This window comes from Peromyscus eremicus, chromosome 14 (genome assembly GCF_949786415.1).
Source record: "Peromyscus eremicus chromosome 14, PerEre_H2_v1, whole genome shotgun sequence".
NCBI lineage: Eukaryota > Metazoa > Chordata > Mammalia > Rodentia > Cricetidae > Peromyscus > Peromyscus eremicus.
The window spans coordinates 65,289,889-65,303,849 of NC_081430.1; positions in this window are offsets into that span (position 1 = coordinate 65,289,889).

Consider the following 13,961-nt stretch of genomic DNA (forward strand, 5'->3'; position numbering starts at 1 on the left):
TGATGCCTTCCTCCCATTTTTGACAGTTCATCTGACTCACTTGTCTCTTTCACATTTCTACCTGTCTTCACGGTCATTACCCTAGAGTTACAAGCACCTTAGATGTCTGCCTTCTGTTGTGATCCTATCCAGGTTATTCTCCCTGTAATGACTGAAGTCTCTCAAGAATTATGACTCTTCTGTGGTTAAAAACATTTCAATGGCTTTGCATTACAGTTTGGGTAATATCTAATGCAGGGAACAGAGGAAATCTTGAGTGAGTGAAGTCCTGAGTCAACGTATATTTTGATACGGCTATGCTGAGGACTCCAAGGCTTCAGACCTCCATGAAAAATTGGCATTGCAAATATGGGCCACGCTCAAAAGGAGTGGCAAGCTTTCCTCTGGAGTCCAGGTATGAGTGTTTATGAACAATTGATTGGTGTGTGCAAAGACAAGCAACTTTGGCTTTCTTCCTGGCCTGAGACTTCATGCCTACAGAGATCTCCTACCAAGTCTAGCTAAACCCTGCCGCTAATGTACATGACAAACATGGTGAGGTTCCAGGTTGTGTTGTGAGTTAGAGAACCTACCTATTCCCAGTTCAACTGCACATATGTCTGTGTGTCCATCCTTTCTTCATTCCTTCACTGCCCCTAGCCAAGGTTACAAGACCTAAGTCACATGGGTCCCAGTAATCTAAACCCTTTCTTTCCTTGAGACACTTCTAAGACTCCAAACTTTATGGAAAATATTTCATTTCTGTACTGTCTTCCTGAAGCTTATCCAGAGTTAAATTGTCTCATCATCCTCTCCTCGTTCAGAGTAGACACTGAACGCTTGTGTTCCTCAACATTTATACAGTAAAGTCTCAACCACCAGTGTGACTCTGTGTCTTTGAAAGTAATTAACATTAAGTGGGGTCATGATGGGGGAGCCCTGACTCTAGAAGTAGTATCCTTAGGAGACATATGAGGAGGGAAAGGTGATGGTCCACAAGGCGGGAGGACCCCTCACCATAAACCAACTCTGATAACTTGCCTTTGGCTTTCTACCCTCCACAACTGAGGAACATATTCTTCATTTTCCTCACCTGTTAATCACCCTGATCTGACTAATCCATCATACTCCACTTCTCCCCTCATCTCATGGGTTCAAACAAAGCTGAAACAATCTGAAAACAGCTCTAAATCATCAGCCTGTAGAAAGTACTCCCAACCCATCCCCTCACGGCACCGTGAACTACTACCGTCTGTCCCTCTTCATGATGTCACCACTTGCTCTAACTTAAATGTATCTGCTCCCAAAACAGCTCCTGAAACTAAAGAGTGAATGTGATGGGATCAAGAGAGACAGACATTATGAGGTGATTAGGCTAAGATGGTGCTTCCCATGTGCATAGCATTAAAGGCTTGTGGAAGAAGCTTCATGCTGATTCAGCTGGCATACCATTCTACCTTATGCCAGTGAGGATGACATTTCTTTCCTGCAGAGATTCACAACACCAAAGTGGCAACTTGGAAGCAGAAATACTGAGCTATAGCTAGCACTCTCTTGGACTTCCCATCATCATCCAGAACTGCGAGAATATAAGTTCCAGCTCTTTGTAATTACCCAGACACTGGTATTTTGTTATATAGCATGCATAGATGAACACATCACTTAACGGTTAATATTTGGATTCATAATGGACAAGAGAACTACAAAGTCCTGTAACCCAACTTTGTACAGCCCTAGCATCTGACCCATATCTGATATGATGATTTCTCAGAGTACTTCATTGAGTTGATTTAAGTATTTGAAAGAGCAGACCATTTTCAGTCTTTATTTTTGTTAGCTGGGAAAAATCAGTATTAAATTTTTCAGAAGATTTATTGAAAAAAGGTTCGGAAATAACTTTAAGAGCAGTGAATTGTTTATAGTAGAGTGCAAGGCAGTGGTCCTTCCTCTGTTCTAAGTGCTGTATACTCTAAGGACACTGTAATCCCCACAGGTCAAAATGCATTTTAAGAGCCAGGCTTTGCAGCCGTGCTGACTCCCATGGAACTACAGCTGACCACTACCTCACAGGTGTGTGACTTAAAGACATGATTTGATAAGCTTCACTTCCCTCCACCCTCTCTTCTTTCCTTTCTTCTCTTATTTTGCATATGGAACCTAGGACCTCATATAACCTAAGCTAGCTTCTACCACCAAACTGTGTCCCCAGCTCCTATGAAATTTCTCCGTCATGCAGTATCTTAGTTACTGCTCTGTGGCTTTGATAAGACATCATGACCAAGGCAACTCATTGGAAAATGAGTTTATTTGGGAATTACAGCTTCAGAGGTTTAGAGTCTATAACCATCATGGCAGGGAACGTGGCAATAGGCAGGCAGGCATGGTTCTAGAGCAGTAGCTGAGAGTGTACATCTTGATCCACTAGCACAAGGCAGAGAGAGAACTAACTGGACATAGCATGAGCTTTTGAAATCTAAAATCTGGCCCCCAGTGACAGACACACCCCCTTCAACAAGGCCACAGCTCCTAATCCTTCCCAAACAGTTCCATCAACTCAGGACCAAGTACTTAAAGATATGAGCCTGTGGGGGCCATTCTCATTTAAACCACCACATTCAGTTTTCTTAGCCGTTCATTGCAGTTGATAATTAATACCCCTTTTCTAGAAATGTTAGAGCAATAAAAGAAACAACACAGGTAAAATCTCTTAGAATAACAACCAGCGTGTGGTAGGTACTCAGTTGTTGGTAACTGTTATAATTTTTTTAATTAGTGAAACAGGTTTAGAAAAAGGCAAACTGTAGGTTTTTCTGTCCACCAAGGTTGAGGACAGGGACTGCGCAGTTTTATATACTGTAGAATGACTGATGACTTTGGGTTTTCTTTTGAAGTTCCCGTGTCCAACACGATTCTAGTCTACATGCTCCCCACTGTGTTCCAAATAGATTTAAGAGAGATTAAACATGAATGTAAACTACAACAAAGTTAATTTAGAGTTAGAGATAGAATAAGAGTGGAGACAAAGTTGGGTTAGCAATAAATAATATATCACTAAGACTAGGAGTATATAAAGGCTTAAGACACGGTTCTAAGAGCTGGAGAGACGACTCCTCAGGTAAAAGGTGCTGGCAGACGAGCCCGATGGCCTGAGTTTGATCTCCAGGACCCACATGGTGGAAGGAGAGAACTGGCTCCTGAAAACTGTCCTCTGACCTCCCAGGTGTGTGCCTTGGCATGTGTCCCTTCGCCAACAAATGTAATACATTTATTTTTAAGATGAAGCACTAAAGCGAAAGAAGCTAAACTGGAATGTTAATTCTCTTCTATCTCTCTTCCTTTTAAAAGTTTTTCTCAAAGTTATTTAAATGGTATATTAATTTTTTAAATCCTTATTTTTATTTTCAGCATCAAAATTTCTATTTAAAAACTGTCATACATGGTGCACACTTTTAATTCCAGCATTTAAGAGGTAGAGTGTAGTTAGAGTTTTCCTGCCTGGCCCACAGTCAGGACAAATCTCTCTCACCTGGCAGTCCCACAGCCGCTCAAACCCAACCAAGTAAACACAGAGACTTATATTGCTTACAAACTGTATGGCCGTGGCAGGCTTCTTGCTAACTGTTCTTACAGCTTAAATTAATCCATTTCCATTAATCTATACCTTGCCACATGGCTCGTGGCTTACCGGCATCTTCACATGCTGTTTGTCATCGTGGCGGCTGGCAGTGTCTCTCTGACTCAGCCTTCCACTTCCCAGCTTTATTCTCCTCCTTGTCCTGCCTACACTTCCTGCCTAGTCAATGGCCAATCAGTGTTTTATTTATTGAGTAATTAGCAACACATTTGCCATACAGAGCACCCTACAGCAGTAGAGCCATCTGAATCTCTGTGATTTTGAAGCCATTAAGTTCCAGGACAGCCAGGCTACATAGTAAGACCATGTCTCAAAATAATAATAATAATAGTAATAATAATGATAGTAATAATAATGACAACCTAAACCTATGGATGAATTCTGATTTTCTCTATTTTGGTTCACAAAGCTGTGATGGTTACTTGGTTATCAACTTGGCTGCATCTGGATCAACTAAGAAGAACACTGTTGAGCACACCTGTAAGGAATTTTCCTGGGCAGGTTATTAGAAGTGGGGAGGCTTACAGAAATGTGGATAGCACCTTCTGGTGGCAGCCAGATAAAGGGTGACCTGGCCCAATGACGAAAGTTTCTCTTGTGCCTGCTTTCTTTCCCTGTTGTCTTCTGGTCCTGCTGACAAGCTCAACTACCTTGTTCAAGTCATTCTGTCAGTTCTTCTACTCTACTGCTGCTGCTACCATTTTTTTTTTTTTGACATCAGAACTCAGCCTCTTCAGCCTTCCAAGGTGGACTGAAGACCAGTGGCTCTTCAGGACTTTCCTAGGCCTTCCAACTGAGAGACATTCAGCATCACAGTACTGATTCTTACTGATTCTTCAGCCTCTCCAATGTGCTGTCAGCCTTTTCTGGACTCCCCATCCCATATCAGGAAAGCTGACTTAATAAATCCCCCTTGAATATATATGCATTCTATTGATGCGGATCCTTAGAGAACCGCAGCTAGTCCAGAAACTATATATAAGCCTTGTGAGAAGATGGACACATTCATGAATGGGAACACAGGAGTTTAGTGTTAATTAGACGCGGTGCCCTCCTGGGTACCAACCCAAACTCTCAATTGTTCTGCTGCCTTGACTTTATGAAGTAATTAGGTTTTCCATTCTGCAGATAAGGATTTATCTATAAACAGTGAACATCCTCGAGTTGCAAATAGTTAGAACTCAAATCTACGCCTGTGTCTGAGACTTCAGCTGCCACTATCACATCAGTAGCAGCTACTTGAGGAGAGAACACACATTCCTGTCCAAAGGTCAAAACATTGCAGATGAACAGTCTTATTAAATAAAAATTTTCATTACATATCCTATGTAAAACAAGCAGTTCCTTTTTAAAAGTAGATTCAATAATTTCCCTTTTATCTTATCATATCCATATTCTCTCTTTTTTCTTTTCATAATAGATTCAATAATCTACCTTTTGTCATTTTTATATCTTTCCCCTTTTCTTTTTAGAGTAGATTCAGTGATCTATCCATTTATCCTATTATTTATTTATCTTTTTTTTCTCAGAGTAGAGTCAATGATCTACCTCATATCTATATTCTCTTCTTTCTTTTTCCTTTTTTTTTAAAAAAAAACTCTGAATCTAATCTCCATGTTCAGCTTTTTCCCTGACCATTAACAATTAACAACTTGTAACCAACCATTGTAAACAATGACAATATCCAAAACTCATTAAATGACTGAAAAACCTCCCATCCCACCTCTTGGGAATGTGGGCATCATTTTCTTAAAATTACTTCCTGCTTCCTGGGGGTGAAGACATCTTTAGGGAATCCTGAAAAGAAAATTTTTGGGTTAATTGTCAAGTCCTGTATCATTTGTCCAGTTGCTGCATAATGAGAAAGTGCAGGGCTTGTTTCAAGTCCTTGTTCAAGTAATCTGTCAGGCTGGATCATATCAGCTAGCCATCTCGAAATTGTCCTGAGTAGTCTGTAGTCCAGAGTCGATCTTTCCGTGGAGTTAATCAGCTTAATGGCTTTACCATAGTCCATGTGGAATCATCATTGTGGGATCCTGTCATCTTTTTGAAGATTCCAAAGTTGCTGTTAGGCATGGTCATGGTTCCCTGCAGATTTTTTTTTTTTTTTTTTTTTTTTTTTTTTGTGCCTCCTCCTCTGTGGTTTGGAGCAATCACAGTCTGATAAATGTCTGTCTCTCAGAACCATGAACATTCTTCCCTAGGAGAGAAAATCCTAACAGCAATTTCTCCCCACCATTTGTCTTGCCAAATTTTTCCAAACTGACCTTTGCCAATGCTTTCTTGTAACATGATGGTTCTGGCAATTCTTCTCTGAACAAACAGCAGTAAGCCTTTTGTTCCAGTAGCAGCATCACCACAGTCACCAACACGATGAGAAGGAGCCAGCAATGTGGAGCAACAGCCTCTGCCTCCATGGTCCCACCACTGTTTGTGGCTTGGCCCGGACCGAAGCTTCTCCGAAGCCTCCTAGGTCGGCCTCAAACTAGGGATCCTCCTGCCTCTCCCTCCTTCATGTAGCTTGGGCCTGAGCTGGGGCCCACAAGGCCACAGGCAAGCAGCTTTTTCATGAATTTGTACCATGAACGTTGGGTGCCAGATGTAGCAGGAATCTTAAAAGGTCTTATTAATAAAATCAAACCTGAGGCCAGTTATTGTGGTGAATGCTGGAAGATCAGAGAAGCAGAACAAACCACAGCTACCTCACCTCTCCAGTTCCTTAGCTGATCCTATTTCCTCAGACTGGAAGCCTCTGAGTCCTCATCCAGAATGAATCTCAGCTGAACTGCTTCTCGAAAGCCTGAAAGCTTAACCAGCTAAAAGCTTCTAGTGTCTGGTCTTCACGCCTTATATACCTTTCTGTTTTCTGTCATCACTCCCTGGGATTAAAGGCGTGAGTCACCATGCTTGGCTGTATCCTTGAACACACAGAGATCCAGATGGATTTCTGCCTCTGGAATGCTAGGATTAAAGGTGTGAGTGCCACCATTTTCTAACCTCTGTATCTAGTGGCTGTTCTGTTCTCTGACGCCAGATAAGTTTATTAGGGTGCACAATATTTTAGGGAACGTAATACCACCACAAAACATCTCCAAAGAGCCCTTTGCAAGCCCAGCTTCTAAGGTTCATCTCCCGATGGGGAGATTTGCTAAGTGATGTGTGTCATTAGGTGGCCATGTTTGCATGCTGTGCCAGACTGCCAGCAAAAATGTCAGTGATGATTGGGAAGAAGGTCTTAGCATGGGTATGCAGGGCTATAGGAATCATTCAGAAGGTCCCAGAATCTGACTCAAGCCTAAGAAAAACAATAGAAATAAAACAAAATGGATATCAGATAAACTATGGATGTTGTGAATCAGAAGTACACATGGCATAATTAAAAGTCTATGAAAGGACCTCGGATCTTTAGAATTATAGCTCAAACCAAGGGAGATATTAAGATGTTAAAGCTACAATGCTCATTTATCCTTACCCAAACTAGGGGAAATGGTGCCTAGAAGTGTTAGTGTTTTCATTATGGGTGATTTAGACTCAAAAAAATCCAATGAAGGAAAAGTTTAAAATGGAATATCTATAGACATTCCTTCCACCATCTCACTAGTGAAATAGAAGATTGTGATAATTTATAATAATGTACAAGTAGTTGGATTTCAGTTGGAAAACATCAGGTTTAACTCTGAATAGTTCTGGATTAAAAGGTTTCTCTGTCTCTCTGTCTCTCTGTCTGTCTGTCTGTCTCTCTCTCTCTCTCTCTCTCTCTCTCTCTCTCTCTCTCTCTCTCGTATGTTTCTTTTATGCTTGCACATGAGGAGACTATTGGGAGATGTTGGTTGTTGTTCTATATAATCCAGAGAATGGTTTATAGTAGCTGTGTTTTGAAAGAGTGAATTCATTAAGTAGATAGCAAGTAAAAACAAAAGAATAAAAAGAATAAATATTGAGTAGTAGATAGAGAGAAGCAGCTGATAGAAAGAAAAACATCATCAAGTCAGGTGCTCAAACCTCCAGCAGGGACAACTGGGGAGCCCCACTGAGGCAGTCAGAGTCAAGGTGAAACAGCACCCCTGCCCCATTCCTCAGGCCAGTCTTCCAAGTTAAAGAACAAACAACATCAGGTAACATGATCTAACCAGTCACATACAACCATCTAGCAGAATTTGACTAGGGATGTTGAAGCAGTTAGCTAGAGAGTCCCCAGTGGAGCTTTATCTCTATGGATGAGCTTCCCATGGGGCAACTTCTGACTTCCCATTCCTACCATAGGCATTTGTGTATTACGAGATCAGCAATAATGTCAGTTGGAAATAGCTGACCTTGTGGCTACTCCCAAGAACATACTTTTGATACTCCTAGCTCTTGTTTCTCCTTTCCTTGCTATGGAGCCATGGGCCCAGCCTGACACAGGACAGAGGGTCTGGGGGATGCCTGATGGAAATATGCTTGGGTCTGAAGGATGTGTGAGAGCAACCCCACTTTCGCAGTGAATTCAAACAGCAGACGACAGTCTACTGATTCAATGTCCTACTCTGTTACTCTCTGCCTTCCTTCCTTGGGACAGTCTCTGTTGTCATTGACCCTGGAATGAAGCTGATAGCAAGCCCCAGGGGTCCCCACACACGAGTGCTAGGGTTACAGCTGTGTGTTAAGCCTCATCTGGCTTTTGATGTGGGTGCTGGGGATTTGAACTCAGGCCCTCATGCTTCAGAGCAAGTGTTCTGACCCACAGAGCCATCTCCCTGACTGCTAAACCCTTTTTATGAGCAAGCATGCACATAACTTTCAATCTGCCTTGGCAATACTGCTCTCTCCTGATCCCTTCTCCTGTCTTACTCATCCTCTAGTTCTCAAGAATAAAGGACATACACTAAACATTTTACACACTTTTGAAGGTTGAGTAAGGCAAGGCTTAGCAAACAGGGTCCAGTGTGGCTGCTCCAGTTTTGCCTTGAAGGGATGGTGGGCCACAGGCACACTTGTTCATCTATGTGCTGCCTACAATTGCCTTTGTGCTCACTGGCAGAGTTGAGTGTTGTGACCTTGAATCCACGAAGCCCAAAACCCCTAACAGAAAAAGTCTGCCAACTATGGTGGTAAGACAGAAAGACTTCCATCTCCTAACTTTTTTTTGTTAAAAGAGAAAACAAAAGCAAAAAATAAAGCTTAAAATAAAAAACAATAATAATAAAGTGTGTGACAGACGACATGTCCCTTGCGGGTGCTCCTCTGCCATGTGGGTTTTCTTTTAAAAGTGTTTTTGGGAAAACATTTAGGAATATGGACCAAGCCAGGCAGTGAAGACATATGCCTTTAATCCCAGCACTTGGGAGGCAGAGGCAAGTGGATCTCTGTGAGTTTGAGGACAGCCTGGTCTACAGAGGGAGTTCCAGGACAACCAGAACTACATAGGGAAACCCTGTCTCCAAAAAAAAAAAAAAAAAAAGCCGGGCGGTGGTGCACGCCTTTAATCCCAGCACTTGGAAGGCAGAGCCGGGCGGATCTCTGTGAGTTCGAGGCCAGCCTGGACTACCAAGTGAGTCCCAGGAAAGGCGCAAAGCTACACAGAGAAACCCTGTCTCGAAAAACCAAAAAAAAAAAAAAAAAAAAAAAAAGAAAGAAAGAAAGAAAGAAAGAAAGAAAGAAAAGAAAAGAATATGGACCAAATGTCATCTCATCAGCAGAACATTTTGTGTGGCTTGCCTTTTCTCTGTATCTGTAGTTAGCATGCTGCATGGGAACCATATCTGTCTCTTAGATAAATTCCTGAGTTTTATAATGAAAAAGACTAGGTGTATTCTCCAAAGCAGTTGACTCAGGGGCTACAATGGCTTTATAGCACAATGAAGAAAAACATTCATCTTTATAGTTTACAAAGTATTTCCCAATTATTTAACTGGATTTATTCTATCTAGTTTTTGTTCAAATATCAAACTAGAGGATGTCACTCTGTACATTACATAAAAGAACAACCTGTTCCACTCTAGTCCTTTTTTTCCACTAAAAAAAACTATATTGTATATTTAAACTGTATTTCAGGTGAGGCTATGAGATATGGCCGGGTAATGAAATAATTACTATAGTGATACTAACACAATTAAGACACCTCTTGTCTCAGAGTTGACCTTTACTTATGTGTATGGAAAGAACAGCTAAAGTCTACATTACTTAGCAGCTACTATTTAATTCTCTTGTTCTGTGTATTTGAATGTTTATATTTTAGAGTCCACATGTAAATGAGATTGTGCAGCTTCTATCTGTGTCTGATTTATTTCACTTCCCATTTCATGTAGGTTGATTATGTGTGACAAGTGACAGGGTTTCTTTTTTAAAGACTGAGTAACATTCAGTGTGTGTATGTAAATACATCATACTTTCTCCATTCATGCACTGATGGACGCTGGCTGTTTCCACTTGTGGCTATGGTGAACAGTGCTGTAGTGAACACAAGAACAAAGATATCTTTAAGAGACAGTGAACCCTTCTCTGAATTATGCTCAGGAAGAGGAATTGCTGGGTCATATGGTAGTTTTAGTTTTAATGATCTGAGTTTTCATATTGTTTCCATACAGGCTACACACATTGATCTACACTCCCAACATCATTGTTCTAAACACCCCTCCTCTCCACTGTTCAGTGGGCATTTGGTCTTCTTGACCTTTGAATGACAGATACCTTAGCAGGTGTGAGCTTGTGTCTCAGGGAGGTCCTGATTTACATTCCCCTAGTGACCAGTAAACTAATGATGTTGAGCATTTTTTCAGATTCAGAAAAAATGGGTAGTCAGCTATTTTCATGTTTTCTTTGGGGAAGTGTTTACTCTGGTACTTTGTCACTTTTAAAACATATTTAATATAATATTTTTATCAATTCTTTGAGAATGTCAAACAATGTATTCTGACCATGTTCACCCCCTCCCCTCCTAACTCCTAGTTCATCCCTGATCTCTCTATCCCTTCCCAATTGTGTGTCTTTTTAAAAATAACTCATGCAGTCCAATTTGTGCTGCCCATATACATGGGGTGGGGGACACCCATTGGAGCATAGTCTACACTGTGGTGCCATAATCATAAAGAAAACAGTTTTGTCCACTTTATTGGGTTGTTTTTCTAGTATTTGGTGGTATGAGCTCAATTTTGGATATTAATGTCTTAGCAAGTGCGTCGTTCACAAACCTTCCCAATTGTAGGCTGCTACTTCACTTTCTTGATTGTTTCTCTGCTGGGCCCAAGCTTTGAGTTGGAGATCTACTCTTTAATTAGCTTGTCTTTTGTAGCCTGAGCTTCTGGTGTAATATTCAAAGTACCCATTGCTCAGGCCAGTGCTCAGGCTTTCCTTCTGCTCTCTTCTAGAAGCTTTATGGCTCAGGACTTGCAGTTAGGCTGTAACCCACTGTGAGCTGATTTTTTTTTTTTTTTTTTGACACCAAGGTCCAGTTTCCTTTTCTCCTTTAGTATTTTTATAGCATACGTGACTCCTCACTACAGTAAATAGTTACTACTCCATATCCACTCTCTGGATTTTACAGGAAGTTCACCACCCCCTACCACCCTACCCCTTGTGAATAGTGTGTATATGCACTACTATGTTTCAATGGCAGAACTGTAGCCTGGGTACAAACTGGGAAGAATTATTTTTATCCTCATTCAGTAGATGTCAAAAATATAGAGGTAGAAGTTTAAGTTAAATTGGTTACATTCACGCAAACCATGACTATATTAAATAATAATTGAGGGCCAGAAGAGATAACAATATGGAAGAGTAAGCTAAGTGGGTTAGTGTACACCTGTAATCCTAAAAATCAGGAGGCTGAAGGAAAAGAATCATGAGTTCAAGGCTACCTGAGGCACACAGCGAAGATCAAGCTAGTCTGAGTTACATAGCAGGATCCCACTAAAAACAAAAAACAAAAAATCAGTGGTTAAAGAAGATGCTGCCATGGCTGATTCCATCCCTGTGGCTCACACAGAAGAAGGAAAAACCTGATCCCTGCCAAGTTGTCCTCTGACCACCACAGGTTAACCATGGCACATGAACATCTCCCTCCACACACAAAGTAAGTGAATGTTAAATGGTTTTACTTTTTTTTTTTTTAAGATTTATTTATTTATTATGTATGCAGTGTTCTACCCGCAAACCAGAAGAGGGCACCAGCTCTCATTATAGATGGTTGTGAGAACTGAACTCAGGACCTCTGGAAGAGCAACCAGTGCTCTTAACCTTTGAGCCATCTCTTCAGCCCTAAAATGGTTTTAAATAGAAAATAAAAAGATGAAAGAAGGGAGAATAACATAAATAAATTCATGTTTTTGAGGATCAAATGTGATAAGAGGGGGTTATAGGTAACGGAGATGGAAAATTACAGCTGCCCACACTCCATAGTGAGAGTAGCAACATTGAATTTCTGAGGTATTACAGGTGTCAGACCTGCTGAGCATAGGTCCCGTCCACTATGAAGTGTTGAGAAAGGAACATATTTCCGGTTGAGTGAAATACTGACTGGGATGCACCCCGGCTCCAGAGTTCCTCAAGTGGAGGAAGCAAGCTGGAATGGATGTAAGGAAGGGGACACACTGCGTCCCACCAGCAGTGATCAGCCCCTCAGTTGCCTCCTGGCGTTTGTAATAGCACCAAGAGCTGGTCATCCCTGTAATGGTCTCCACTTCACAGGAAGTAAGTGGAGGCTTACATCACCAAGAAATTGCCTAGGTCATGGAGCTAACATGGTTACCGTGTCTGCAAGATAGGAGCCCTCAATGAGGTGTCACTTTGGCAATGTGGACTTAGCACCAGTATTAGAAAATTTACGTTTAGGATCATCTCAATAAACTCTATTTAAAGAACATACTACAACAGGACTGTCATAGCAAAAACTGTCAATATTCCTTTATATCACATGATATTTAATAATATTTAAAATCTTTGATTTTAAATAAATTCCCTGAACTAAAACTCACAAAGCCATAAGTTCATCCTTTTAAAGTCCAGTTCAATGATTTTTAAAAGTATAATTATGTTGCCCACTTCACCACAACCTAGTGCCAGATTATCTTTATGATCCTAGAAGAATACATCCCATGACCATTACCAGTCACTTTTCATTTATCCAGAACTTTCTGGTCCTAGGCAACACGAATCTGTTTGTTTCTGTGGATTTACCTATTCTGGACATTTCCTGTGCACAGAATCATGTGATATCTGTCCTTTCATCACCTAGCATATTTTAAGTGTTCACCTGTGTATGTGATTGTTTTATTTTATTTCACTTTATATTTTATGGGTATATGTGTTTGTGCACTGTGTGCCTAGATGGCACTTGCAGACACCAGAACAGGGCGTCAGATTAGCTGGAACTGGAGTTGTGGGTGGTTGTGAATCACCAACTGCATTCTGAGACCCAAACCTGGATCCTCTGCAAAAGCAGAAAGTGCCCTTAACCCCTAATGCATACCTTCACCCCACTTCATTCTTTTCTGTGGCCAACTATTATTCCACTGTGCTGGATTTACATTTTATTGACCTGTTCACCAACTGAAGGACACCATGATGCTTCTGTGAACCTTGCAGAGTGTTGTGGAATCCACATTCTCTGTGCCCTCTGGTCATGGATGGGATGGAATTGCTGGGATGTGTGGTATCCCGGTGAGTACCTCCTAGAGGAAATTGAGAATTGTTTTTCACAAGGGCTGCACCATTCTGTCTTCTCAGTAGCAATGTACCAGGGTTCCAATGTTTCCACATTATTGCCAGCACTTTTTATTGTCTATATTAACCATCCCAGGGAGTGCAAAGTCATCTCATTGTGTTTTCATTGGTTTTTGTTTTTTGTTTTGTTGTTTTTGTTGTTGTTTTTAGTAGTTTACATATGGGCAAACTCTGTAATTTATCTGTACGGTAGTTTGAATAAAAATAGTCCCCATGGGCCCATATATTTGAACACCTGGTGCCTGGTTGGTGGAACAGTTGGGGAAGGATTAGAAGGTGTAGCTTTGTTGGAGAAGGTATGTCACTGAGGGCAGGCTGGAGGTTTCAAAAGACATATCATTATCTATGTTCTCTCTCTGATTTCAGTGAGCTCTCAATTGTTCCTGGTGCAATGTCCTTGCTCCATGGACTCTAATTCTCTGAAACTGTAAGCCTAATTAAATATTATATATATATATATATATATATATTCTAATATATATTATATACATACATATATATGTATATAGGTTTCCTTGGTTGTGCTGTTTTGTCACAGCAATGGAAAAGTAACTAAGACAATCCCCATCACTGTGATCTCTGAAAAATCTGTTAAACCGTCTTTACAGCCCTATGTGATAGATCCAGTCCCATTCGTTCCCTGGGGCTC